This window comes from Leopardus geoffroyi, chromosome C2 (genome assembly GCF_018350155.1).
Source record: "Leopardus geoffroyi isolate Oge1 chromosome C2, O.geoffroyi_Oge1_pat1.0, whole genome shotgun sequence".
NCBI lineage: Eukaryota > Metazoa > Chordata > Mammalia > Carnivora > Felidae > Leopardus > Leopardus geoffroyi.
In genome coordinates this window covers 129,757,081-129,784,856 of record NC_059333.1, presented here as the reverse complement: position 1 = coordinate 129,784,856, position 27,776 = coordinate 129,757,081, and the positions used below count along the sequence as shown (strand labels likewise).

At 39.7% G+C, this 27,776-nt stretch overlaps 1 protein-coding gene across 4 annotated transcripts in view; it reads left to right on the top strand.

The window, feature by feature from the left end:
* The window catches only part of TMEM108 (transmembrane protein 108), a 364,474-nt gene that overhangs the window by 152,711 nt on the left and 183,987 nt on the right, over positions 1 to 27,776 (top strand). The gene's annotated exons all lie outside the window — the stretch shown is intronic.

Here is a 27,776-nt window from a genome sequence, read left to right as displayed (position 1 = left end):
GCAGCAGCTCACTTATCATGCAGCAGGTTTGCTGAGGTGAGAATCAGAATCATTACAGCAGATGTTGGGGCAGACCACTGGGCAGGGGGCTGAATGGTAAAGGAGCACACTCTGGGGTATGCAGCCAGCCAGGGCTGAAAAACAAAAGGGCATTGGCAAGACCTACCTGGGAGCATTACTGGAGGTAAAAGAAGTGGCCAGCATGGTACTTTAGCATCAAGAGGCCAGAAAGACACATGGTGACAGGGAAATGAGATGTTACTACAAACCAGTGGGTGCCAGGCAATGCATATGAAAGGACTGACACAAGGCCAGATGACTGCCCCCAAACCCCATCAGACGCTGGGGAGGGCTGGGTGCCAGTAGAGGAAGAGGGAAAGCTGTCAGGGTATGAGTATTTTCTAAAGGATAGTATTGACATTTTAACAATATTTAACAATATTTATTCTTCTAACCCATGAGCACGGAATGTTTTTCCATTTCTTTATATCTTCTTCAATTTCCTTCATAAGCTTTCTGTAGTTTTCAGCATACAGATCTTTGACATCTTTGGTTAGATTTATTCCTAGGTATTTTATGCTTCTTGGTGCAATTGTGAATGGAATCAGTTTCTTTATTTGTCTTTCTGTTGCTTCATTATTAGTGTATAAGAATGCAACTGATTTCTGTACATTGATTTTGTATCCCGCAACTTTGCTAAATTCATTTATCAGTTCTAGCAGACTTTTGGTGGAGTCTTTCGGGTTTTCCATGTATAATATCATGTCATCTGCAAAAAGTGAAAGCTTGACTTCATCTTTGCCAATTTTGATGCCTTTGATTTCCTTTTGTTGTCTGATTGCTGATGCTAGAACTTCCAACACTATGTTAAACAATAGTGGTGAGAGTGGACATCCCTGTCGTGTTCCTGATCTCAGGGAAAAAGCTCTCAGTTTTTCCCCATTGAGGATGATGTTAGCTGTGGGCTTTTCATAAATGGCTTTTATGATCTTTAAGTATGTTCCTTCTATCCCAACTTTCTCGAGGGTTTTTATTTAGAAACATTGCTGAATTTTGTCAAAGGCCTTTTCTGCATCGATTGACAGGATCATACAGTTCTTATCTTCTCTTTTATTAACGTGATGTATCACGTTGATTGATTTGTGAATGATGAACCAGCCCTGCATCCCAGGAATGAATCCCACTTGATCATGGGGAATAATTCTTTTTATATGTTGTTGAATTCGATTTGCTAGTATCTTATTGAGAATTTTTGCATCCATATTCATCAGGGATATTGGCCTGTAGTTCTCTTTTTTTACTGGGTCTCTGTCTGGTTTAGGAATCAAAGTAATACTGGCTTCGTAGAATGAGTCTGGAAGTTTTCCTTCCCTTTCTATTTTTTGGAATAGCTTGAGAAGGATAGGTATTATCTCTGCTTTAAACGTCTGGTAGAACTCCCCTGGGAAGCCATCTGGTCCTGGACTCATATTTGTTGGGAGATTTTTGATGACTGATTCAGTTTCTTTGCTGGTTATGGGTCTGTTCAAGCTTTCTATTTCTTCCTGTTTGAGTTTTGGAAGTGTGTGGGTGCTTAGGAATATGTCCATTTCTTCCGGGTTTTCCAGTTTGTTGGCATATAATTTTTCATAGTATTCCCTGATAATTGCTTGTATTTTTGAGGGATTGGTTGCAATAATTCCATTTTCATTCATGATTTTATCTATTTGGGTCATCTCCCCTTTCCTTTTGAGAAGCCTGGCTAGAGGTTTATCAATTTTGTTTATTTTTTTTTAAAAAACCAACTCTTGGTTTCGTTGATCTGCTGTACAATTTTTTTAGATTCTATATTGTTTATTTCTGCTCTGATCTTTATTATTTCTCTTCTTCTGCTGGGTTTGGGGTGTCTTTGCTGTTCTGCTTCTATTTCCTTTAGGTGTGCTGTTAGATTTTGTATTTGGAATTTTTCTTGTTTCTTGAGATAGGCCTGGATTGCAATGTATTTTCCTCTCAGGACTGCCTTCGCTGCATCCCAAAGCGTTTGGATTGTTGTATTTTCATTTTCATTTGTTTCCATATATTTTTTAATTTCTTCTCTAATTGCCTGGTTGACCCATTCATTCTTTAGTAGGGTGTTCTTTAACCTCTATGCTTTTGGAGGTTTTCCAGACTTTTTCCTGTGGTTGATTTCAAGCTTCATAGCATTGTGGTCTGAAAGTATGCATGGTATAATTTCAATTCTTGTAAATTTATGAAGTGCTGTTTTGTGACCCAGTATGTGATCCATCTTGGAGAATGTTCCATGTGCACTCGAGAAGAAAGTATATTCTGTTGCTTTGGGATGCAGAGTTCTAAATATATGTGTCAAGTCCATCCAATCCAATGTATCATTCAGGGCCCTTGTTTCTTTATGGATCCTGTGTCCAGATGACCTATCCATTGTTGTAAGTGGGGTACTAAAGTCCCCTGCAATTACCACATTCTTATCAATAAGGTTGCTTATGTTTGTAATTGTTTTATATATTTGGGGGCTCCCGTATTAGGTGCATAGACATTTATAATTGTTAGCTCTTCTTGATGGATAGACCCTGTGATTATTATATAATGCCCGTCTTCATCTCTTGTTACAGCCTTTAATTTAAAGTCTAGTTTGTCTGATATAAGTATGGCTACTCTAGCTTTCTTTTGACTTCCAGTAGCATGATAAATAGTTCTCCATCCCCTCACTCTCAATCTGAAGGTGTCCTCAGGTCTAAAATGAGTCTCCTGTAGACAGCAAATAGATGGGTCTTGTTTTTTTACCCATTATGATACCCTATGTCTTTTGGTTGGCACATTTAGTCCATTTACATTCAGTGTTATTATAGAAAGATACGGGTTTAGAGTCATTGTGATGTCCGTAGGTTTCATGCTTGTAGCGATGTCTCTGGTACTTTGTCTCACAGGATCCCCCTTAGGATCTCTTGTAGGGCTGGTTTCGTGGTGACGAATTCCTTCAGTTTTTGTTTGTTTGGGAAGACCTTTATCTCTCCTTCTATTCTGAATGACAGACTTGCTGGATAAAGGATTCTCGGCTGCATATTTTTTCTGTTCATCACATTGAAGATCTCCTGCCATTCCTTTCTGGCCTGCCAAGTTTCAGTAGAGAGATCAGTCACGAGTCTTATAGGTCTCCCTTTATATGTTAGAGCATGTTTATCTCTAGCTGCTTTCAGAATTTTCTCTTTATCCTTGTATTTTGCCAGTTTGACTATGATATGTTGTGCAGAAAGTCGATTCAAATTACGTCTGAAGGGAGTTCTCTGTGCCTCTTGGATTTCAATGTCTTTTTCCTTTCCCAGATCAGGGAAGTTCTCAGCTATTATTTCTTCAAGTACACCTTCAGCACCTTTCCCTCTCTCTTCCTCCTCTGGAATACCAATTATGCGTAGATTATTTGTCTTTAGTGCATCACTTAGTTCTCTAATTTTCCCCTCATACTCCTGGATTTTTTTACCTTTTTCTCAGCTTCCTCTTTTTCCATAATTTTATCTTCTAGTTCACCTATTCTGTCCTCTGCCTCTTCAATCTGAGCCGTGGTTGTCTCCATTTTATTTTGCAGCTCATTGATAGCATTTTTTATCTCCTCCTGGCTGTTCCTTAGTCCCTTGATCTCTGTAGCAAGAGATTCTCTGCTGTCCTTTATACTGTTTTCAAGACCAGTGATTAATTTTATGACTATTATTCTAAATTCACTTTCTTTTATATTGTTTAAGTCGTTTTTGATCAGTTCGTTAGCTGTTGTTATTTCCTGGACGTTTTTTTGAGGGGAATTCTTCTGTTTTGTCATTTTGGATAGTTCCTGGAGTGGTGCCGAACTGCGGGGCACTTCCACTGTGCTGTCTTGAATAACTTGCGTTGGTGGGCAGGGCCACAGTCACACCTGATGTCTGTCCCCAGCCCACCGCTGGGGCCACAGTCAGACTGGTGTGTGCTTTCTCTTCCCCTCTCCTAGGGGCAGGATTCACTGTGGGGTGGCGTGGCCTGTCTGGGCTACTTGCACACTGCCAGGCTTGTGGTGCTGGGAATCTGGCCTATTAGCTGGCGTGGATCAGCAAGGTGCACAGGGGCGGGAGGGGCAGGCTCAGCTCACTTTTCCTTTGGAGATCCGCTTCAGGAGAAGCCCTGTGGCACCAGGAGGGAGTCAGACCCGCCGCCAGAAGGATGGATCCGCAGAAGTACAGTGTTGGGTGTGTTTGCGGTGCAGGCAAGTTCCCTGGCAGGAACCGGTTCCCTTTGGGATTTTGGCTGGGGGATGGGCGAGGGAGATGGTGCTGGCGAGCGCCTTTGTTCCCCGCCAAACTGAGCTCTGTTGTCCCAGGTCTCAGCAACTCTCCCTCCCGTTGTCCTCCAGCCTTCCCGCTCTGCTCTCCGAGCAGAGCTGTTAACTTATAACCTTCCAGATGTTAAGTCCCGCTTGCTGTTAGAACACACTCCGTCTGGCCCCTCCGCTATTGCCAGACTCAGGGGCTCTGCTTGGCCGGCGGGCCGCCCCTCCACCCTGGCTCCCTCCCGCCAGTCCGTGTAGTGCGCACCGCCTCGCCGCCCTTCCTACCCTCCTCCGTGGGCCTCTCCTCTGCGCTTGGCTCCTGAGACTCTGTTCTGCTATTCTTCTCGCTGTTTTCTGGGTTATTTAGGCAGGTGTAGGTGGAATCTAAGTGATCAGCAGGACGTGCGGTGAGCCCACCATCCTCCTATGCCGCTATCTTCCCAGGATCCTCCGAACTTCCTAAAGCAGCTGTTTAAATTATAGTACTGAGGTAAAGTGTAAGGTAGATTGAACATTTAGTTACAGTGAAAGGCAATATATCAGATGTGATCAGAACCAATTTTTTTTAATAATGGTTAAAACAAAGAATGATAAATAATTATATTTATATTTGTATATATCTTAAACATTTTATTTTAATTTACTGTTAATGTATATTCATACAGCATTCTTTTAATGTGGGGCCAACATCCTTTCTTCATATATTGGTCTTCCAATTAGAGTTCTTATTTCTAGCATTAATTAAACCTATCATGCTTTGTCTACAATTTCTAATTGTATTTTTTTACTAGGTCAATAACTCCTTAAGCTGCTTGCAAAGAATTTTGAGATAGAATCTTAGTTTTTTTTTAAGTTAAAAAAAAAACCTTACAATTGCCTTGACACTCAATTGAAATCATTGTTAAAGGAAACTCACTTTAAGTCTGTTCAAAGCATTCAATTTAGTTTTTGTACAGACAACTCTTTATCTTCACAGTTGTTTTTTCCCCTATTTTGTAGTGTGATTAATTATATTACATAACTAAAATAATACATAAGGTGGTCATAAATAGATTTGGGGACACAATTGACTTTTGAAAACAGACACTGTGTAGACATCCCAGACAGAAGCCTGTAACCTGTGAGTACTCTGCATATCACAGGAAACCGTATGGTGAGGAGACGGAATGGAGGGTGCTGGTTAATTCAGCTGGTTGTTTAAATGGAGATTGGTTAAGAGTACGAATAGTATAACATTTTCTCCGTAACAGCAGGTGATGGCTCAAAAAGAAGGCCAAATTAGTTATGGATAGCACTTTAACATTTTGTTAATTAAAAAGATTTTTGTAATTAAAAAATCTTTAATTAAAAAGATTTTTGTAATTACATTGTCCTCTGCACTTTCCAGTTGCATGCTCTGTGGGTTCAACTTTGAAAAAGCCCACTATATACATTCATAATCAATCCATGAATTTATATCGTTAATTTGTGCATGGATATTCAGTAGAACATTGACTTTTTTCCTGCTGATCCTTTTCCATGATATTCTTGATTACATGATAGTAAACCAGTAAGGTTTTTCTTTCTTGTCTAAAGTTCGTTTTGGTTTCTGCTTTCACACCTCCTGGAAGGTCTCTTAAAATATGGTCTTCATTGCTGTATTTGTAAGGAAGTTTCCTTCCTGCCACAAGTTCTACAGAATTATAGCTGTCTGCTCTAACCCAGGTTAGAGTTGCCTTTGTTGCTCTGGCTTTGTCTATTCTCTAATCTGTGTCCTGTTTCAGTGCTCTGACTAAAGAATAAATAGGGGATATTTTAAGGTACTTTTGGTTGGAAAAGTAACTTTCTCATTGGGGGTCCCAGCTACAAGCAGTTGTTTCCCCCATTGAATGGACATGTCAGTGCTTTCTATTGACTCTTATACTTCTCTGCCCTTTACCCTACCTGCACTTCTGCCTATCACCAAAGGTGCTTGTGTTTTCCATTTCATGTCCAGTGCCATGCAGGCTTCTTGTGTTCCATGCTTGGGCACTATTTATATATGCAGTAACCCAATTCCTACTCCCTGCGGCCACCTGAACCTGAAGTGGAACAGGTGGAAAGGAGAGTTGGTACACTCTTCCTTGACATTCTACCCATGTGTGTGTGTATTTCCCTTTTCATTTGCAGAGCTAAAGATCCTACAGGCTGACTCCTGGCCATGGCATAGGAGGCAGAACTGTGAGTGTTTGTTGACTTCTGCAGCTATAGAAAAACTTTGATCTAGGAATAAGCAGCTGCCTCCACTATGTTTAGCAAATGAATTAAAGACCTTTTCATTCTGTCAGAGGATGCAGATTCCAGAACACGGCTGACATCCTTCTCAGCTTGGAGGATCAAGAGTAATAAGCCGTTTTTTTGCTTTAATTTTGATATTTTCGCCAGAGCCAACACTGTTCACTTCAATAGGAACTATTAAGGGTTGCTTCACAGTGTTTGTGATCCATTAGTAGCATATTTCTGAATCTTACTTTCCAAACATTGGTGGTAAAAAGAGTTGGTTAACTTCCCCCAACCATTTGAATTAATCCTACTGTTCTCTTCCTATTGTAAATATAACTTGTAACTAATTCCTTACTGTCCTAGGTCTGACCACGCCTGCAGAGCCATGTCATATAAAATGATTTTTTTTTTTTAATTTTAGAGAGAACATGCATAAGCAGGGGAGAGGGACAGAGGGGAGAGAGAATCCTAAACAGGCTTCATAGCGTGGAGCCCGACGTGGGGCTTAATCCCACAACCCTGGGATCATGACCTGCCGAAATCAAGTCAAGAGTTAGACACTCAACTAACTGAGCCACCCAGGCACCCCTAAAATCATTTTATTTTTTAAAAAAAAATTTTTTTTTTCAACGTTTATTTATTTTTGGGACAGAGAGAGACAGAGCATGAACGGGGGAGGGGCAGAGAGAGAGGGAGACACAGAATCAAAACCGGCTCCAGGCTCTGAGCCATCAGCCCAGAGCCTGACACGGGGCTCGAACTCACAGACCGCGAGATCGTGACCTGGCTGAAGTCGGACGCTTAACCGACTGCGCCACCCAGGCGCCCCCTAAAATCATTTTAAAATGCATAGCATCAACCACTGTGCTGGGTCAATTTTTAATACTCTGAAAAGGCTTAGAAATCAAGACTCAGTTTAAAACTTAGTCTATCCTATTTGTGAGTAGAAACAGAAATATCAGTTGAGAGCATATTGTGACAAATCGTGGAAAATATGTCCTCCATTGATCTGTGCAATTATCCCTGGAAAGAGCATATAAGGAAAAAAGTCTCCCCAATCTAAGTTTCCTTTTGATAAAATCTTGGCAACAAGGTTGGCAACAGCTTTTCTAATCCTAGGTTTCAAGTCTTTAAGAATAATTTTGTTGGATGATGCCTACTTTGAGGATATGATATTTTAAATATCATATTGGTTCCAGACATCTGAAGGTTTAACATACAAATTAGTATATAATTTCTCCTCGGTGTGTGTATGTGCATGTTCTGTCATATCAAATCACTTCATCATATCAGAGAACAAGACCTTGGGCAGACAAGTCAGTTAACCTTTCTGGGCTGTCGTCTCACATGTAATGTGAAGGAATTGCACTATGTTTTATTCTAAGCTTTTCACAGTTATAACACTTTTTCATTCTAATAGGAAAGAATTTTGAGATCACATGCTTATGTGTGCCCTGCATATGCAAATTACATAGACTAAAATTTTATTTCTGAGAGCCTGGACTAATAAGATGCACGTAAGCTATTCTCTTAACTTCTGTTTTATTTCTTTATATATGTAAAGTGAAAAAGGTGTCAAAAAGGATTAAAATCTTTTTTATTAATGTTTATTTCTGAGAGAGAGACAGAGCATGAGTGGGGAAGGGGCAGAGAGAGGTGGCGGGAGGGAGGGAGACACAGAATCTGAAGCAGGCTCTAGGCTCTGAGCTGTCAGCACAGAGCCCGACATGGGGCTCAAACCCACAAACTGCGAGATCATGACCTGAGCCAAAGTTGGACGCTTAACCGACTTAGCCACCCAGGTGCCCCAAGATAAAAATCTTTTTTGAGTAAATATTGGATCCTCACTTAAGTGGATCTTCACCATCAACCACCACTGCCCACCTCCAATGTTGGAAATTCTGTAACAGAATGGTGTCATACGAGCTACTGAAGGATTGAAGGGTCAGGAGAAGAACTTTGGGCCTATGTCTCCCAGGGCTGTCACCAGCTCAGTAAGTAGTGGTCTTGAGGGTGCTCTAACAGGACAATTTGGCTTTCCTAGCAATTTCCTATTCACATTCAGGAGAGTGTTATAGCTTACTTTAAGTTTTACATTTATCAGGGCACCAATCTCTGGAAAAGGAAGAAGACAGGAACAAATAATCTGTAGGCTTAAAAAAATTCTGAAGGCTCATGTGCCACTTTTTCTTGGAGCCATTAAAAGCTGTCTTTAGACTTAATTCTCTCTGTCTAATCTGCTAAAATGAGAACCATGGCTAGTCCTCACCTCCTTTCTTGATTCTCACACTCCATTAAGATTGAAGCCGGTTTGTCACATTGACACTGAGGAATGTTATTATTCAAAGCTGAATTAAAAAGGGAATTTATATAGAACAAAACCAATAAGCCAAGCAGCCTTGACATTTAATTTTCTTGGAAACCTTTCTCATTGAACCAGAGAAGTCTGCATACTACACATTTGCAAAATGAAAAGTGGTATAGTAGGAGGATAATCTCCTCATATAAATGATGAGTAAATAATCTGAAAGAGATTAGATGTTAGAGATGGTCATTTCTCCTTGCCTTGTCCTCTTTCTCTACCCTGAAATGACATTTATGAGTTCCAGCTTTTAGAGATGGTTTCTTCTATTCTTTTTGTTTTCAGACATGAGGGTATGGGGAAGTGAGGGAAGGGATAATTCTTATTTATGTTTTTGGCCATCAATTTTAAGTTTTCACTGTTAATACTGCTTCTTGGCACATAAATTCAGAGGATCAATAACCAAGAGACCCCTCAAAATCCTAATTGTGTAAGTTTAGTTGGCTCTAAAGGTTTTGGCTCTTTAAGGTAGGCTGAACATACAGAAGGAATCATTTCAGGATCCATTTAGCTTTCTGCTTTAGAGTAGGTAGTGGTTGTTGTTTTAACAAAAAGTCAGATTCTCAGTGGTTTGACATGATAAAAATTTATCACTCACATCCTGATTTAGTGTAGATTAGCAGGAGGTGAGGTGAAGGGTCCTGAACTATATAGTAATTTGGGGACCTAGAATTTCTCTATAGTGTGAATTGGTCATCTTCTCACATTCAGCCTCCCTCCACTGGATTCTTTGTATCTACCTGCGAAGGAAGTCAGAAAGAGAATGTAAGGTCATGCAGAATAGAGATAGGTGGGTCTGTTTGCAGGTTTTAGACTAGAATTCAATCAAGTGGTTTTACTTAACTGCAGGAGAGCTTTGGAAATGTAGTTTAGCACTGTAATCTGCAGAAGGAAGAATGAGTTTGGTGACACATAGTACTGACTCTGCCTTGGTTCCCTTTCCTCTTGCTACCCATACCTGTGCACACAGTCCTTGTCTTAGGGTGGTCTACCTGTGATGACACCAAGGCATTTAGTTTGATCTAGTGGTTAGGCATCCTTTTGATACTTTTTTATTCCATTTGCTTTTCTCTGAAAGGAAGTGACCTTTACGCATAGACGATGACTTTTCTACTGTCAGGGGTAAAAATGTGTAAATATAGACTCTGCTTGAATCCCTGTATTTTTAAAGTGGAATTCTACAGGGAGTGGATGCTGACTGTTTCATATATACTCAGGGGAAGAAGCGATATCATCCATTCATCTATTATTTTAGGAAAAGCTTTAAATGATCTTCTCTATCAAGCTGTTCCTGTGTGTAGAAGAGAAAATTACAGAGCTTCAAGATGACCAGATGATGAAAAGAAAAACCAGAGAGATTTTAGGTTAAATGATAATGGAATAAAGTGACACCATGATTGTAGTAACAGATTATTGTTTGAGACACAATGTTCTAGAAAGATTCATTTATGCCCCTTGACCTTATTCCAAAACTCAGGGTCTAAGCAGTTCTAAACTCAAGTTGGTTCTTTATTAAGAAGCAATTCAGACAAGTGAAGGACTTGTAGATAAGGCCAAAAAAAGTAAAGAAACTTACAGGAAACTAATAGGAGTCAAAGATAGGCCTGTATACTTCTACAGCAATTTTAGTGAATTCTTCAGCAGAGCATGGTAAAGGCATAGATTGGCATTTTGTTGGAAAAGCTGGTATTTCACAGGAGAGGTTTCTACCCATGGATATTTAGGGTCCATCAAATATGGTTCTGTATGCTTTTGCTCAAAATCCCATACCCCAGGAGGGGTGTGGAAAATGAAGTACTACTTATTGATTATAGTACTGGCTTTATCTGCCAACAGAAGGCCAGTACTGCAAGAAAAATCCCATTTCCATGGCAACAGTGATCTCTACTTTTAACTGGATATCATGTGAAGAAGAAACTATTTTTTTCTTTAACCTTAAAGATTGCAATTTTGAGAAAACGGGAATGATTTTTGGCAGCAGGGTGTTGTTAGAGCATCTGGGCCAAAGGGCTAATGTCCAGGGTGAAGGCTTTTAGGACTTTTAATATGTCAACCCTGACTTTATATCAGGGAAAGAAGCAGAACTTAAACCATATCAGACATCATTTTACTACTCAGGAACAGTGACCTTTTTATTCCAGAGGTATCTCAAGGGTAAAAGAATAGGACATATGCATTTCTCTGAATATTACCAGATGTTCAAAAATGGGGGGAGAGAGGAGCCAATTAAATTAATCTTTATTGGATGTTACTATGTTCTTTTCCTGATAATTTCTCCTTCTCTTTTCATTAAACCTGTTAAGACAGTGGAGCCAGCCCTATAAGAGATGCTTGTCACCCTGGTCTAGAAAACTGAGCTCTAAAAGCTTTGCTGTTGAGAAATCATCTGCCATTTTTGTTTTAAAACCTTAAAACGTCAGTAAGTCTGATCAGCCAGATCTCTTCAATAAAGAAGCAAGGAGGAATCTGGGTATGAGATGAGACCTGGCACTTACTGATCACATGCTCTGTGCCAGGCACCGTGCTGGCTGTTTGAGCATAGTATGTGCCATCTTCCTTGCTCTTGTGAATAAAGATCATTGATTGACAGTGGATATCATTAGAGGCAGTCACTTCTATATGAGGATCTAAACTAAGAGTTCAATACAACATTCTATAACCATTGGTGCTAAGTATATCATGATCTATCAGAGTTGACTGATCTGGTATTTCAGTTAAACAGTTCTGGTGGTTCATTGCAAACAAACAAACAAACAAAAATCCTAAATATGCCAATATAGTTGATTTTTATTCTTGATCAAAATATTAAAATTTTCATTTAGAATTATTTGGAGGAAGTTACATAATGTGTTTTTGAGTAGTACCACTGTGAATAAAATTTCAGTATGGGGGGTGGGTACTTTAAGGGAGACAGCCATTCAGATTGTTCTTTTAGAAAAATGGAGGTGAGAAGGCAAAATCAAAAGGGGATCAGCTTTTACAAAGTATAATCCCCAACAGAACTTTAATAACTAGGTTTTAAATTCATCAAGGTTTTCTCCTTCACTGGTCGCTACCTTTGTTTGGAGTAAATTTTCACCTCTCTTATATGAAATAGGCATCTTCTCCTTTGAAGTTTTGAGAAATGTTTTTAAAAGTCCCTCTATTTTTCAGAGTGCTTGATTTATGCTGTGGTAGCAAACTACCACAAAATAGCAGTAGATGACAATCACAAGTTTATTTTTCCCTCATGCTACATGCCAACAAGGATGGGCTGTAGCTTTGCTTACTCATCTTTACTAAGACCTAGGCTAATGATATAGCCTCTGGAACACTGCCAGTTTTGTGGTAGTAAGAAAATAATTCCATCCTGTTAATGGAGCAGTGGCCATTAAAGCTTCAGTCCAGGATTGACATGCATCACTCCTGCTCACATTTCATTAGCCAGACAAATCACATCACCAAGTCTGGGCAGGGAAGGAAATCCTTCTTCTCTTTCTAGACTTAATCTTAAGTACCTTGAACTTCTTAGGGGGAGAGGTACCCCCTTTTTCTTTTTCCTGGGTCATGTTGTCCAGTTGGGGACCACCTTAAACCATTCAGTGGTTTTTTAAAAGGTTATAAAGCCACACCTTTAATTTGGTCCTTGACCTGAATTGTTCAAAGGTTTCCTCAGTTTTCTTGTGTTACAGTATGGGTAAAGAAGTTGGCTCTTCTAATCCTACAAGACTTGGAATTTCTGAACTCTTAGTCCCTTTCATTTCTGCTTATAAACTGTCCATTTCTTTAATCATCTTTTTTCATGGTACAGTTGTCAGATGCAACCAACAGCAGTCAAAGGATGCTATTAGCATCCCATTTTTCACCTTTTTCACCTAAAGCAACAAGCTTATCAGATGCATTATTTGTATCCTAAATTGTCACAGGTGACAGTTTTTAAAAAATGTTTTCCTGAGGCACCTGGGTGGCTCAGTTGGTTAAATGTCCCACTCTTGGTTTCATCCCAGGTCATGATCTCATTGTTCATGGGTTCTAGCCCCATGTCAGGCTGTGCGCTGACAGAGTGGAGCCTGCTTGGGATTCTCTCCCTCTCTCTGACCTCCCCATCTCATGCTCACGCTCGTGTGCTCTCTCTCTCTCTCTCAAAATAAGTAAACTTAAAACAAAATGCTTTCCTACTGCAAAATGGATTGCTACTCTCCCAGGCTCTGCTAAGAGTTTCCATACAGCACTATTGCCTGACCCCAAGTTAATGCCCTATATTTGAGTGCTTTTTGTTGTTACAGGAACACTCCATTCCTGATACCAATAATTTAATTTAACTTTTTAAAGTTTATTTATTTATTTAAAGATAGCACAGGAGGGGCAGAGAGAGAGGGAGAGAGAGAATTCCAAACAGGCATCCTGCTGTCAGTACAGAGCCCAGTCTGGGGCTCCACCTCATGAACCTATGAGATCATGACCTGAGCTGAAACCAAGAGTCAGATGCTTAACCGACTGAGCCACCCAGGCACCCCTTAAATTAACTTTTAACTTAAAATTTCTTTAGTCATCCTCAACCCTGCATTAAATGAAGATAGTAAATCTTGCACTGACTCTTGTTTTGTATAGAACATGGGAATAGGACAACTCAGTCGGTTGAGTGTCTGACTTTTCATTTTGGCTCAGGTCATAATCCCAGGGTCATGGGATTGAGCCACATGTTGGGCTCTGCGCTGAGCATGGAGCCTGCTTGGTATTCTCTCTCTCTCTCTCTCTCTCTCTCTCTCTCTCTCTCTCCCTCCCTCCCTCCCTCTGTCCCTCCCTCCCCCTCTCACTCCCAGCCTCCCTCTCTCTCTCTCAAAACAACAAAAAACATATAATCACTACATAAACAAATACACAGTATAACTATGGTATTAAAATTTGGAGGGAACATTTGGGGGGAAATGTCCAAAAAAGTCTGCTAAGGGGGGGGAAGTAATGAAAAAGTTGCCACATCACATTCTGAACTATGTATCATTCATAGAATTTTAGTCTTAGTTTCAATATTGACAGTTAATCTGTATTTCCTTCTAGAATGTCTCCTTCAAATTTTTTACCTGTAATTTGAGTTGGTTGCCACTAGATGGCAGGCTCTGGTCTCAGGGTCCAACCAGACAGGCTTGGCTATGTAGCTAATGTAGGCTACAAGTAGGTAGTAAACTTTTAGCAAGATTTTAATGCCTCTCTCTAATGCTTCTACAAAAATATAACTCTTGATTAAAAACGAAGTATAACACTTAATAGTACATTGGTTTTGTGCATTTAAGTAGCATCCTAAATTTGTTTAAAAAAAATTCTTAATGTTTATTTTTATTTTCAAGAGAGCACGCAAAGCAGGGACGGTCAGAGAGAGAGGGAGACACAGAATCTGAAGCAGGCTTCAGGCTCTGAGCTCTCAGCACAGAACCCAACTCGGGGCTTGAACTTCCAAACTGTAAGATCATGACCTGAGCTGAATTTGGATGCTCAACCGACTGTGCTACCCACACACCCCAATAACATCCTAAATTTAAAGCAAGATTTACTTTTTTTTTTTTTTAAGATTTACTTTATTTTTGAGAGAGCACAAGCAGAAAAGGAGCAGAGAGAGGTGCACAGAAGATCTGAAGCAGGCTTTGTGCTGATAGCAGCCAGCCCAATAAGGGCTCAAAGTCACAAACTGCAAGATCATGACCTAAGCCGAAGTCGGACACTCAACCAGCTGAGCCACCCAGGTGCTCCTAAAGCAAGATTTGAAGAAATAACACAAGTTTTAGAAATTTTTACATATCCTTGATGTTTGTTTAGTTGACCGGAGTTAAGCCAATTAATAATGGTAACTCAGTTTACCTTTCTCAGAGGCAAATTACATTCTCCTTGGAGCCTTAGGAAAGTTTGAGATTAAAAGAAGAGCGTATATACCCTTTTTAATAATTTTTGTTTAACCTTCCCTGTTTCATAGCATGAATTTCTTCTCTTCAGTTTCACCATGGAAACAACCCTCCCCTCCCCCCATCTTTATTTCTATTTTGGCTAGTTTTCAGTGTTGCAAAGAGGACTCCTGTATTGTGATGAGATGTAAATATTTCCCCTTTGAAGCTTCTTAAAAACTCTAGGCCTTTTTTTTTTTTTTAAGTTTTATTTATTTTTATTTTGAGAGAGAGCACACACGTGCACATAAAGGCAGGGGTAGAGAGAGAGAATTTCTTTTTTTTTTTTTTTAAATTTTTTTTTTCAACGTTTATTTATTTTTGTGACAGAGAGAGACAGAGCATGAACGGGGGAGGGGCAGAGAGAGAGGGAGACACAAAATCGGAAACAGGCTCCAGGCTCTGAGCCATCAGCCCAGAGCCCGACGCGGGGCTCGAACTCGCGGACCGCGAGATCGTGACCTGGCTGAAGTCGGACGCTTAACCGACTGCGCCACCCAGGTGCCCCGAGAGAGAGAATTTCAAGCAGGCTCTGTGCAGACAATGTGGGGCTTGAACCCAGGAACTGAATTGTGAGATGACCTGAGCCAAAATCAAGAGATGGACACTTAATCAGCTGAACCACCCAGGTGCCCCACAACTCTAGGACTTTTTAATTTGGTGAGGAATAGATGTGTGATTGTTGAGAGATGTAGGTGAAGGAGGAATTATAGCAGGAGAGAATTTTGGAGAAAGTAAGTCTTGAAGCAATTATGTTTGAATTGCTAGAATAAAGTAAAGAAGACATTCCCTGTAGGGGATTAATATTGAAGTGGAAAAGGGCAGCATGAAGTTCGTGTGTGAGTGTTCATGGAAAGATGTAGGTAAGAACATCAGCTTGACAAGAAGAAAGAATGTGTTGGAAAGCAATACAAGATGCCATGGGAACATGCTGAGGAAATGTGAAATATCAGACAAAAGGAAGCACGAACGGATTTTTGAAAAGGAAGTTTACACCATATATGTGTGTGATTTCAGAAAAAGAAGTCAGTGGCTGTAGCAGAAAATTGGTGAGAGGACTTTTTCAGGAATCTACCTGATGTGTTACTTAGTCTAGGACATAGTGCATTCTTGATTTGGGAGACAGGGCTCTGGGAAGGATCTTAACATTGTTTTGCAAATTAATATTTCTTATCACAAAGGAAATAAAACGTATGGATCTAATCTCCCAATGTGTGTAGGGGGGAGGGGCTAAAGAGGAGGTAGAATTTTGTCATTAAACATAAAAATAGTTTTTTAAAGTTACTTTTATTCCTCAATTTTTTAAAAAATAAAAAAGAGAAAAGATACACCTTTTGACCACTTTGTAGAGGGCCAAAAGAAATAAATCATCAGAATTAAAGAAAAGCATTTATTAGGAGCCTTTGTGACTATTGATGATGTAGGGATTTGGTGGGTTTGGGTTTTTGAAGCTAATTAATAAGAATTGAGTATATGTTTATACCTAAAAGAGAGCAGCATGGTTTTGATCCAAAGACAGTGGGCTTTAGCAGTCCTTAATTAGAATCATGACTCTGCTATGAGCTATCCTTATGACTTTCTGAGTGCTCCAAAAAAAGCAAGGACACTAATAACTATTTAATGATGTGAAGCCACCAATGAAAAGGTCCCATCTAGCATGTCACTGAGCACACATTCACTGCATAGTAAATGTTAATTTCCTGTGCTGGTACCTATAGCTTAAACCTATATAGTGCCTGCATGAATGGTAGGGCCTTAGATACACCATTAGGTCTATTTCTGGATTACTAATCAACTGAAGTAAAGAGATGGGCATATTTTTTTTCCACATAATTAAGCTTTTTATATAAAAATTGGGCTTACTATTAAACTCCCTAAATACAAGCATTAACTAGATCTATCATATTTATAAAACATTTTATTATAAGTTGCAGTTAAATACAAATACTTAGGAAGAGTAGGAACATTAATTCTTAAATCATATCAACCTCTACTTAATTTAAGCTCACCTTTTTTGCCATGAATTAGTAATGTAAGTAATTTCACTGGACACTTCCTTGAAATCCTGACTTTCCTAGAGCATTTTCATGCCAGTTTTGCTGTGGGCAGATTTCTGCATTTATTAATAATAACATTTCAAATTAAGCTTCTTCTCTAGTGACTACACTCATTCCAAACTAGACAAAGAAAAATAGTCTTTTCTGCTGTATTTTTTAAACCAACTTCCTGAATATTCAAACTTATCAGCATCATAAAAGGAAGTAAAGCCCAATGATATATTTGCCATTATTAAATCCCATAATTTACTTTTCTAATCAGCAGGGAAGCTAATTCTCTTTTTCCAAGTTTCCCCATCCTTACTAGGTAGAAAGTCTACCTAGGTGTGGTGAGGATCAAAATGTGGGTTAGTACCAACTTCCTTTCTGATGCAGAACTGCTTTTTTACATTAAAGGCTTTAGATTTCCTTTCTGGTTATATATTCAATCTCATGAAATTGGAACATCTTTAATCCTACTTAATATAGCCCAAATCGTCTTTACTGTCTTTCATCAATGTTTTCTAATTTTCAGAGTATAGGTCTTTTACCTACTTGGTTAAATTTATTACTGGGTATTGTTTTGTTTTGTTTTTGTTTTGTTTTTTTGGTTCACTTGTAAATGGGATTGTTTGCTTAATTTCTCTTTCTGCTTCATTATTAGTGTATAGAAATACAATGGATTTCTGTACATTAATTTTGTATCCTGTGACTTTACTGAATTCATTTATCACTTCTAGTTGATTTTGGTGGAGTCTTCAGGGTTTTCTATATATAGTATCGTGTCATCTGCAAATAATGAAAATTTTACTGCTTCCTTACCAGTTTGAATGCCTGTAATTCCTTCTCACTGTCTGATTGCTGTGGGTAGGACTTCCAGTGCTGTGTTAAATAAAAGTGGTAAGAATGGACATCCTTCTCTTTTTCCTGACCTTACAGGAAAAGCTTTCAATTTTTTCCTTTTAAGTATGATGTTAGCCATGGGTTTTTCATTTAAGGCCTTTACTATTTTGAGGTATGTTCCCTCTAAATGTACTTTGTTGAGCATTTGTTTTTTTCTTTTAAATCATGAGTGGTTGTTGCATTGTGTCAAATGCTTTTTCTGCATCTATTGAAATGATCACTCATCATCAAGGACATTCAAATCAAATGAAATATCACCTTATATCTGTCAAAATGTCTAAAATAAAAAACTGAAGAAACAACAAGCGTTGGTGAAGATGTAGGGAAAAAGGAACCCTCGTGCACTGTTGATAACAATGCAAAGTGGTGCAGCCACTGTTGAAGAAAGGATGGAGGTACTTCAAAAAATAATAATAATAAAAATAAAACTACACTATGTGACCCAGTAATTGCACTATTGGATATTTACCCAAAGAATACAGAAACGCTATTTCAAAGGGATGCATGCACCCCTATGTTTATTGCAGCATTACTTACAGTAGCCAGCTATGGAAGCAACCCAAATGTCCATTGATTGATGAACAGATAAAGAGGATGTGAGATACACACACACACACACGTACAGACATACATACACAATGGAATATTATTCAGCCATAGAAAAGAATGAAATCTTGCCATTTGCAACAACATAGATGGATCTAGACAATATAATGCTAAATGGAATAAACCAGTCAGAGACAAATATCATATGATTTCATTCATATGTGGAATTTAAGAAAAAAAAACAAATGAACAAAGGAAAACAAAGAGACAAACCAAGAAATAGACTCAACTGCAGAGAGCAAATAGATGGTTTCCAGAGGGGAGGTGGGTGAAATAAGTGAAGGGGATTAGGTAGGAGTGCACTTCTCCTGATGAGCACTGAGTAACGTATGGACCTGTTAGATCACTATATAGGACACCTGAAACTAATATAGTACTATATGTTAACTATGCTGGAATTAGCATTTTAAAAATATAGCCCAGGGGCACCTGGGTGGCTCAGTCGAGCGTTCGACTTCAGCTCAGGTCATGATCTCGTGGTTTGTGGGTTCAAACCCCACATCGGGCTCTGTGCTGCCAGCTCAGAGTCTGGAGCCTGCTTCGGATTCTGTCTCTCTCTCTCTCTCTTTCTCTCTCTCTCTTTCTGTCTCTCTGCCCCTCCTCCACTCATGCTCTGTCTCTCTTTTGGAAATAAATAAACATTAAAAATATATATATATAGCCCAAATCATAAGAATATAAAATTTGACTTGAAAGAACTTGTTTGAACATGGTATAACAGTTACCATGCAACACTTACATAGTAAAATCCAGCACCTGACCTCAGGGAACTGACGCTGGGTATGTTTGTGTGTCTATGCGTGTCTGTGTGTCAAAGAACAAACAGGTAATGCACAATTGTTTAACAGTCTACTACATAAATCATAATGTCTTATGCCTGGAAAGAAAAACTTGTCCCAATTATGCCCTGAACTTTCCCATATTTGAACTTTTTTGTCCTGTTTGCAATATATGAAAGAATAATGAAAACAATTGTAAAAGTAGACCACTAATTACATTTCTATCTCTTTATAATTTATAACATACTTCCACATGTATTACCTAATTTAATATATGCAATAACCAACTCTGAAGGGTGATACTGTTTCCTATTTTATAGGTAAGCAAACCAAGGCTCACAAAATTTAAGTAACATATAAGATCTAAAAGACAAACTGGGACAAAATCCAAGATTTCCTAACTTAGGCCCTATGCATCACATTTATTGCTTTTTCATCTAAATAGTCCTCTTGACCTCCTACCCACCCTTTGAGGTTCTGCTGGGCTGCCATCAGGTCCTGCGGGATATTCCATTCATCCCATCTAAAGGAAATTCTATTCTCAGCTCTTAGAGCATCGCATATTTCTGTTGTGGTTCTTAACCTGCAGTGCCTTTGTGTTATCATTATTGCTGTATTTGTCATTTTCCTCCCAGATTGGTAAGCTCCTTGAGTCCAGGGGGTTACCACTTGCTGGCAGTAGGCATGCAGGAAGAGTGATTGAGTGAATAGAATGAATGAATGAATGAATGAATGAATGACATTCCAGGAGTCTCTGCCATCAAGCAGTGTTGTGATGATTCACTTAGCCAAGGATATTTCCTCATAGAGTTGCCAATAAAGGGGGAAAATGAGCTCAGATGTAAGATGAGGCTGAGTTTTGCTTACACAGGCATAGTGCATGGTGAGCCATGATAAGCACGCCTGTTTGGCTGTGATCTCTTTAAATTCTTTTTTTTTTTAATGTTTATTTATTTTTGAGACAGAGAGAGACAGAGCATGAATGGGGGAGGGTCAGAGAGAGAGGGAGACACAGAATCTGAAGCAGGCTCCAGGTTCTGAGCTGTCAGCACAGAGCCCGACGCAGGGCTCGAACTCACGGACTGTGAGATCATGACCTGAGCCGAAGTCGGACGCTTAACCGACTGAGCCACCCAGGTGCCCCTGCTGTGATCTCTTTACCATGGTTTCTTTCATATCTCTTTTAGGCTATATAATAGCTCTGGAGCTGTCAGATAAAAATGCTCATCTTTTTTTCTTGTTATTAAATAGTTCTTTCATTAAAATTTTTTTTAAGTTTTATTTAAGTAATCTTTATAACCAACATAGGGCTTGAACTCACGACCCTGAGATAAAGAGTCACATGCTTCTCTGACTGAATCAGCCAGGCACCCCTAACAGTATCTTTTAATTTGGAGTGATGCAGGGACTTTTCCACCTTTCCCTCCATCTTTTGCAGGTAGAAGCAGATCCTTTAGCTGTTAGTAAGCCATTGGCCACACTGGTCTCCTGGTCATCTTCTCATTGTTGTGTGTGTTTTCATCTCTATGTCTCCCTTGACTGTACTCTGTTTGGAACAGTGGGGGAAATTTTCTTTGAAGGAGGTCACGCTGGCTGTCTTTAATAGTCATCTTGTGATAAAAATCATTGTAGAGCTATCGTAATATGTGCTGCTTTATTGAGTGGACAATCTGCTCACAGTTGTTATGAGTAAGGATTCCACAGAGCATTTTCTTTCCATGTAGCCTATGAGCTTAGAACTTACTAATAGTATATTAGACCGGTGATGAAATGGAATTTATTTAGCAAGATAATTACAAAACAAGTACAGTGTCCCTTTCCAGAATATATAGTGTCATAGTATGATGGTAGCCATGTAGATTGATCTAGTCCTTTTGTAAGATCATTTAGCATCATTTGTAAGATCATTTAGTATCATAAATTTATGTATATACCTCTCTTGACCTGGCAGTTTCCTTCCAGGAGTCAAGTCAAAGGAAATGATTCAAAGTGAAAAATATGAAGACAGTGTAAGGGGATTGCACTCAGCAGGGTAAAAGAACTCATTACAGCAGCTTAACAAAATGGACCTTTATCTTTCTCACATAACAAGAAGTGAGGAGACCAATATTCAGGGTTCCTGAGGCAGCTCCATCATACCATCAGCCTCCCAAGCAGTGGTTTTTGTCCTCACTGTCCCTTGTGGATGTAGGATGGCAAGTTTATTTCATGTCATTGTTCCAGATGGGAAAAGAAAAAAATAAGGAAGCCAGCTTAAACTTTTCTAGGGTGAACTTCTGTTTCTCATTAGTTAGAACTATGTCTCTCCTAACTTCAATGGAGACTATAAAATTAAGGTTTGGCTCAATGTTAGAAGGTGCAGGAGAGACAGTAAAGTATCTCCCAAAATGAGAAGGCACTTTGAGACTGGAAACCAAAGCAGGCCACTCCATACAGTTTACCGAGTTTTATTCAGGGTAACTTACTGACAGGGGGATTGAGCAGAGGACAGTCCACAGCAGGTGCATAGTTATTCTCCACAAAATCTTACCTTAGTCCACAGATTATAATTTATAGAGTGAGGGGACATGCCAAAGGGCATTGTAATGAGATGTTACACACACCTCATGGGGCTTACATGCATCTAATTGACAGCTACCGTTTAATTAGATCTTGTGGCACAACCTGTGTATTGGGAAGGGGAAAGACTATATTATCTCTAATAGATTCATGGGAAGCCAAAACAAACCTCCCCCTGTCCCAGACGTGGCAGGCATTTCTAAGGTATGTATATTAATCTCTGTGGGGCTCGGAACATGTGGCCCCAAAAGACATCACTGAGCTAACATGAACAAAATGGAGGACCAAAGATGGAGTCAGTATGGTCAGCACGTCTACAGTTAGCTATATTGGGTCAGGTTAACCCAAATATGGTTTTGTTAGTAAGGTGTACTGAAAGAATGTCTATTGGTAAAACAACTAGTAATATTTTCCATAGTAATCAAAGTACTGAAGATAACAAAAGTAAAATAATGATGCCCCTCTTAATGTCTGTTTGCAGAGTAATAGGTAAAATGATTAGGTGATGGAATATTGTGTAACTCTATTAATTATAGTTGGTTCAGGAAAACAGAAGCCACTCTAAATGTGAAGAATAGGAAATATTTTAATACAGGGAAACAAAAGCTTATACAACCTTTGGAGGGCTGGGGGAGCAAAGGTCAGGAAAGCCACTCTCTTAGTTTGGATTCCTCACAAAGTAAAGCTTGAGGCAAGGACTTAGGAGTAGATAGTTTACTTGGGAGCTGATCCCAGGATTAGCAATGAGAAATAAGGCAAAGAGGAATGGCCAACAGGGGTGTGTTGTAGAGATTGCATTATGGGAGCTTGATTCTAGCAGAACCTACTTAGAAACCTATAGAATCCATTCCAGAATTGTCCTCCCATGGGATGAAAGGTAGGAAGAATTATCCATTGCCTTCCAAGAATTGCCCCATGGATATTAACTCCCTGTATTTCTGAGCCGTACCACATTTTTGTGGTCCCAGCCGACTCCCATGACATCTGCAATGTCAGAGGAACCCTAGAACAGAAAATAGAAATGTGTATCTGGCACTTGAGGAAGAATGCTGCCACCATGGAGTTGAAGCCTGTATGGAACTGTGCAACCATGGCTGAAACCAGAGGTGAAGCCAAGAGGATATAAACCAAGGTGCAGTCATTTGCTATAGCAGATTTTAGGAAATTGGATATGCAGGAGACATGGGGGAATAGCCAATAAAAGCCTTAGCTGCCTGTAGCGCCTAAGTAAATAGATGGTTCTCTGGTGGACCCTCAGAAGTCTCTGACCAAACCTTCTGTCTTTTGTCTAGTGCTATTAACCCATAGCTGCTACTGGAGAATTATGGCTTTTCTTTCACCCTTCAAATGTCACGCTCTGGCTTCTAATCAGTGATAATCTAATGGAAATCTAATCTGATGATAAGGATCTCTAAGAAATATAGTTTTTTTCCAAGTTTCATGCCCCTGAAAGGGTTGAGATTGTCCTAAGTATCAATAAATTATATCTGGCCCAGCAACAACTGATGAATTACCTATGAAGAGTTTGTAAAAATATGTAGAAATTGAGGGGGGTTTAAATTTTTTTTTAATTTTTTGACAGAGTGGGAGAGAGGGTTGGAGGAAGGGAGAGAGAGAATCTTAAGCAGGCTTCATGCTCAGCATGGATCCTGACATGGGGCTCAATCCCACAACCCTGGAATCATGACCTGAGCCAAAATCAAGAGTCTGACACTCAACCAACTGAGCACCCAGGTGCTTCTATGTAGAACTTGTTTTAATGACTTTCTATTCGCTCCATTGGTGAGGGAGGGAACTCACCCTAGGGGATGAGCCAAACACGCAACACAGGATGCATGTGATCAACAGCAGTTGATTAGTCACATGTACTCATAGCTGGTGGGGGGGGGGGGGGTGAAAACATACTGCATGTCACACAGGGCCACTGGGGAGTTGCACTCAGGAGCAGCATGGATAGCTAGGAGTTGTGGGAAGCAGGTTTGTGGTATCAAGAGGGTGGGGTCCCCCCTGATTCCTGGGGAGGATGTGATTGGCTTGTTTGAATAATTCCACTTGCTTGTTAGGAACTAAAACCTTCTACTCAGGGATAAGCAGGAACTATGCCTGATACCTTTGATAAGGAGAGTTGCTTTGCTAGGGAACCTTATCCAGTGGGGAGTTAGGCCATTCAAGGCCCTCTTGATTTTACCAAAAGTCAAGGCAGCACCTAATAGTATGCTGTAATTTTAGGCTTTATGCCACATACACAACAATCAATTTTCACTAGTTTGGGTAGAAAAAAAAGAGCATGTCTTTTTTTTTTTTTTTTCCAATTAAGATTAAATGGTTCTCATTTAATTATCTCATTTTGCAAGGCAGCCCTTTCTTCCCAAGATTTCCTCTATTTTGTGGCAAGCCCAAGAACCTCAAAGTCCGACTCAATTGCAAGGATCAGTGCTTGGGATAACATCCCCTAAGAAGGGAAAAGAAAACAGGGCCTGGCACTTAGGGAGCATTGGAAAATATTTGAATGAACACATGAGCCAGCTAGCAAGCTGAGCCAGGAGAGAAATCCCAACTTCTTCACTGCTTTTGTTTCCGTAGACACTTGGTGTCTTTGGCCGTACAGCAGTCACTTTCCATCAGCTGTTGGTGTCCATGGGTTCAATACCACCTTGTCCCTGGTGGTTGAGGAGTGTTGTCTCTCCTCCTTAAATCTGAAATTCAGTCCTCCCTGTCTCAACAGCTGCTGCTACAGACTTTAGGGAAAGTGGAAAGAATCTGGAGCCCAGGAAGCATTGTCCACCCAATCTGCCTTTATCTGAACCACTTTCCCTGTCAGAAATAATAACACAGTTTGCTGCATTATATACTCACTCTTGTTTTTCTGTGCACCCCCCACATACATTTTCCTCAGCCTCTATAACTGTGTCTACATAATTTTCAATTAAATAGCTATTTAAATGTAAACATTTTTCTCAAGTTACACTAGCAACATTCTAAGTGCTCAGTACCACCTATAGTCAGTGTCTACTGTATTGGACAATATAACTTATACAACTTTTTTATCATTACAGAAAATTCTGTTTGAGAGTGCCACCTGTATCAATTTTGTGGATCATTTATGCATTTACTGAATACCTGCTATGTGCTTGACCATATTCTAAGCACTGAGGGCATAGCAGTAGACAAGACAGGCAAAATTTCTACCATCCCAGAACTTACATTTTAATTCACAAATCCTACATCTAAATGTCAGTGTGTATCAATAGCTTGAGGAAGGACGCCACTGGAAAACAGATGGCTAATTGTTCTTAAACATCCTGATTCATCCCCAGTCTGATTTCTTTGAGGTATAGCTCAATTTTCTTCAATTTTTGGAGCTCTAAATTTTACACTCCTGGTTTGGGCTGATTTGCAAGGCACAAATGGCTTACATATTTGACTCACCTTTAAGTATTGACTGTCATTGTTAAGTCTTTTAGATTCTGGGTAGAGGTTTATTTGAAAAGTAGTTGTTCTAGGATTTAATCATTTAAATTCATTCTGGCAGCTTGTGTTTATAATTTTAATTCATTGAAAGGTCTCATTTTTATTGAAGTGTATAACCACAACAGAGACTAGGAAATACACTGTAGTCATGTTGTTTTTCTACCACAAATCCATGTTTTAATACATGCCACCCCCCATGTAGGTGTTACTACTCATATGGCATTAATATTACTAGCCTAAAAAGTTGAATAATGGAGATGGGTGACATTTTCAAAGCAGTCATTAGGATTCAAACATACTATGCTAATACTCTCAACAAGAGCCACAAATGCCAGCACCAACAATTCAAACTAATGAAATATAAACATTTGCACACTTGTGAACTGATCAATTGTAGTATGTTACAGTTGAAAGAGACTATGGAAATGGACCTTTCTGCTCTAATTCCCTCTTTCCTCATTTATTGGTCCTTTGAAGATATAAATGATTTATCCAAGGTAATAGTTAAAGAGTAAAACCCTGCCATAGCCAGAAATTCACTTTTGCAGAGGAAGGGTTCTCAGACTTCAGCATGCATCCTTGAGGGCTTGTTGAAGCATAGATTGCTGGGCCCTACCTTGAGAGTTTCTAATTCAGTGCTCTAGGGTGGAACCTGAGAATTTACATTCCTAACAACTTCCTGGTACTGCTGGTGGTCTGAGAACCACATTTTTAGAGTCAGTGGTATAAACAATGTGGTTACTGTTGTGAAGTTAATGAAATGATGAGAATGAGCCTACAGAGCTAGCCCTAGGGATCTGAGGGTCCAGCTGCATGATCACATCTATCCATGTATCCACTGGTTTTGGCACCACGCAGTGCCACTTGGCTAGTGCCGTGTAAACATTAATGGGGATGTAAACATTCTGGGTCCGATAGCTGCCTGGACTTATAAGACAGTGACATTCCAGCTGTCTCATGGTTAGTAGGCATTTATTTTGATCCGGGAAGATTGAGCCTTGGGAACCCAGCCTCCATCTCTCTGCCTCCCAACTTCTGCCTGCTGTTTCCCTGTCAGTTTTGTCTTTTCTTCGGAATATCCTTCCCTCCCCCAGAAAATGAGAACATTGGCCTAATCTCATTTGAGAAGCTGGAGAGTCGCATAGTCAAATTGCATTGTTTAGGAATTTTAAAGCAGCAAGTGGTAGATCTTCTGTGGTTTAATGTACTCACCCTCAAACTCCTGCCTCATTGTCCTCACTCAGCATCTTTGTACTTTTTTACCTTTACTAGTCAGAATCCTTCTTAACCTTGCAAGTTTAGCTCATATTCCATCTCCTTCAAAAACCTTGTCCTGCTACTCTCCAGAAGATGTTATTTTTCCTTCCTCTGAAGGGATAGGACATGTTTCTTGTACTTCTGTGCTCTAAACTCTGTGGAGGTGTTATTTCATTCCCAGAACAACCTTGTAGCATAGGTGTGATACCCGTTTTACTGACAGAAAATGTGCTACCCTTCTTGAGTCTCAGGGTCTAAGTTGTTATAATTTTCTAGAATACAGTGTAATAATTTGTCTTATACAACTGATAAGGGCAAAGCTGGCTGTAGAGTGATTTTTTTTTGACATGATATTTGTTCCCCCTGCTACACTGCAAGTTCCTTGAGGGCAGGGATCATGTCTCATTTGCTTTTATTCCCAGTCCCAGTCCCTACTACTAACACAGTACTTAGTACTTAGCAGCACTCAGTATTTTCCAAAGAAGTGGATCTCCAGGTTAATTGTTGTTTATATTGTATCTTCCTGCCCTGATTCTCTGTGTAGTTGGCTTTGGTCCCCACAGAAAGGAGATCCTTTCAGTTTGGTTTATCCTCCCTGATCCCACACAGAATTTGTGGCCATGGCTGCTCCCTCTGTTTTCTCTGTGAATGCAGTCTTGGGGAAAAGGAACATCAGTCTACCTTGGGAAGAAGTGATTTGGGATTAGGGTTGTTTCAGCTTTATGCCAGTCTCTTAGTCTGTATGTGGCTTCCACACCCTCTTGACTTCACTGAACCACATTCTCTCTCCCTTTTAGTCATTATCTCCTTAATCTTCCTGACATCCCTGGAAGCCAAGTAGCAAGGACAAGTGAGAGGTATATCAAAGATAGATTGGGTAAAATATTACAAAGAATTCACATTGCATGAAACTTGAATCGCATGAGAGGCTGTGGATCTAAATATTTAAGAAACACTGAATCAGTCATTTCTGTTTTAAACATAACTTGCAAATGTGGTTTCATCAATCATCCTGCTTCCTTCATCTCCCATAAAATGCCAGTCTCAGGAATGAGAATAAGCAGCGCTGGCCTCACTGTGGCTCTAGTGCTCTTTTAGGCTGGGGTAAGGGTCCCTGGTTCTTGATTGACTGCACATTAGAATCCCAAGGGAATCTGATTTAACCTACCCAGTACATTCCTCCAGGGTTCTAATGTGTAGTCAGGATGAAGAAGTACTAGATTAGGTTCTTGGTTTCCAACCTTGGTTGATCGTAAGAGCCATCTTGGGAGCCTTTTCGATTGCTCCATCTAAGAACCTGGGAATTAGAATTCCTGAGGGAAAGACTTAGGAATCTATCTTAAAAATAGATTCTGACCATCA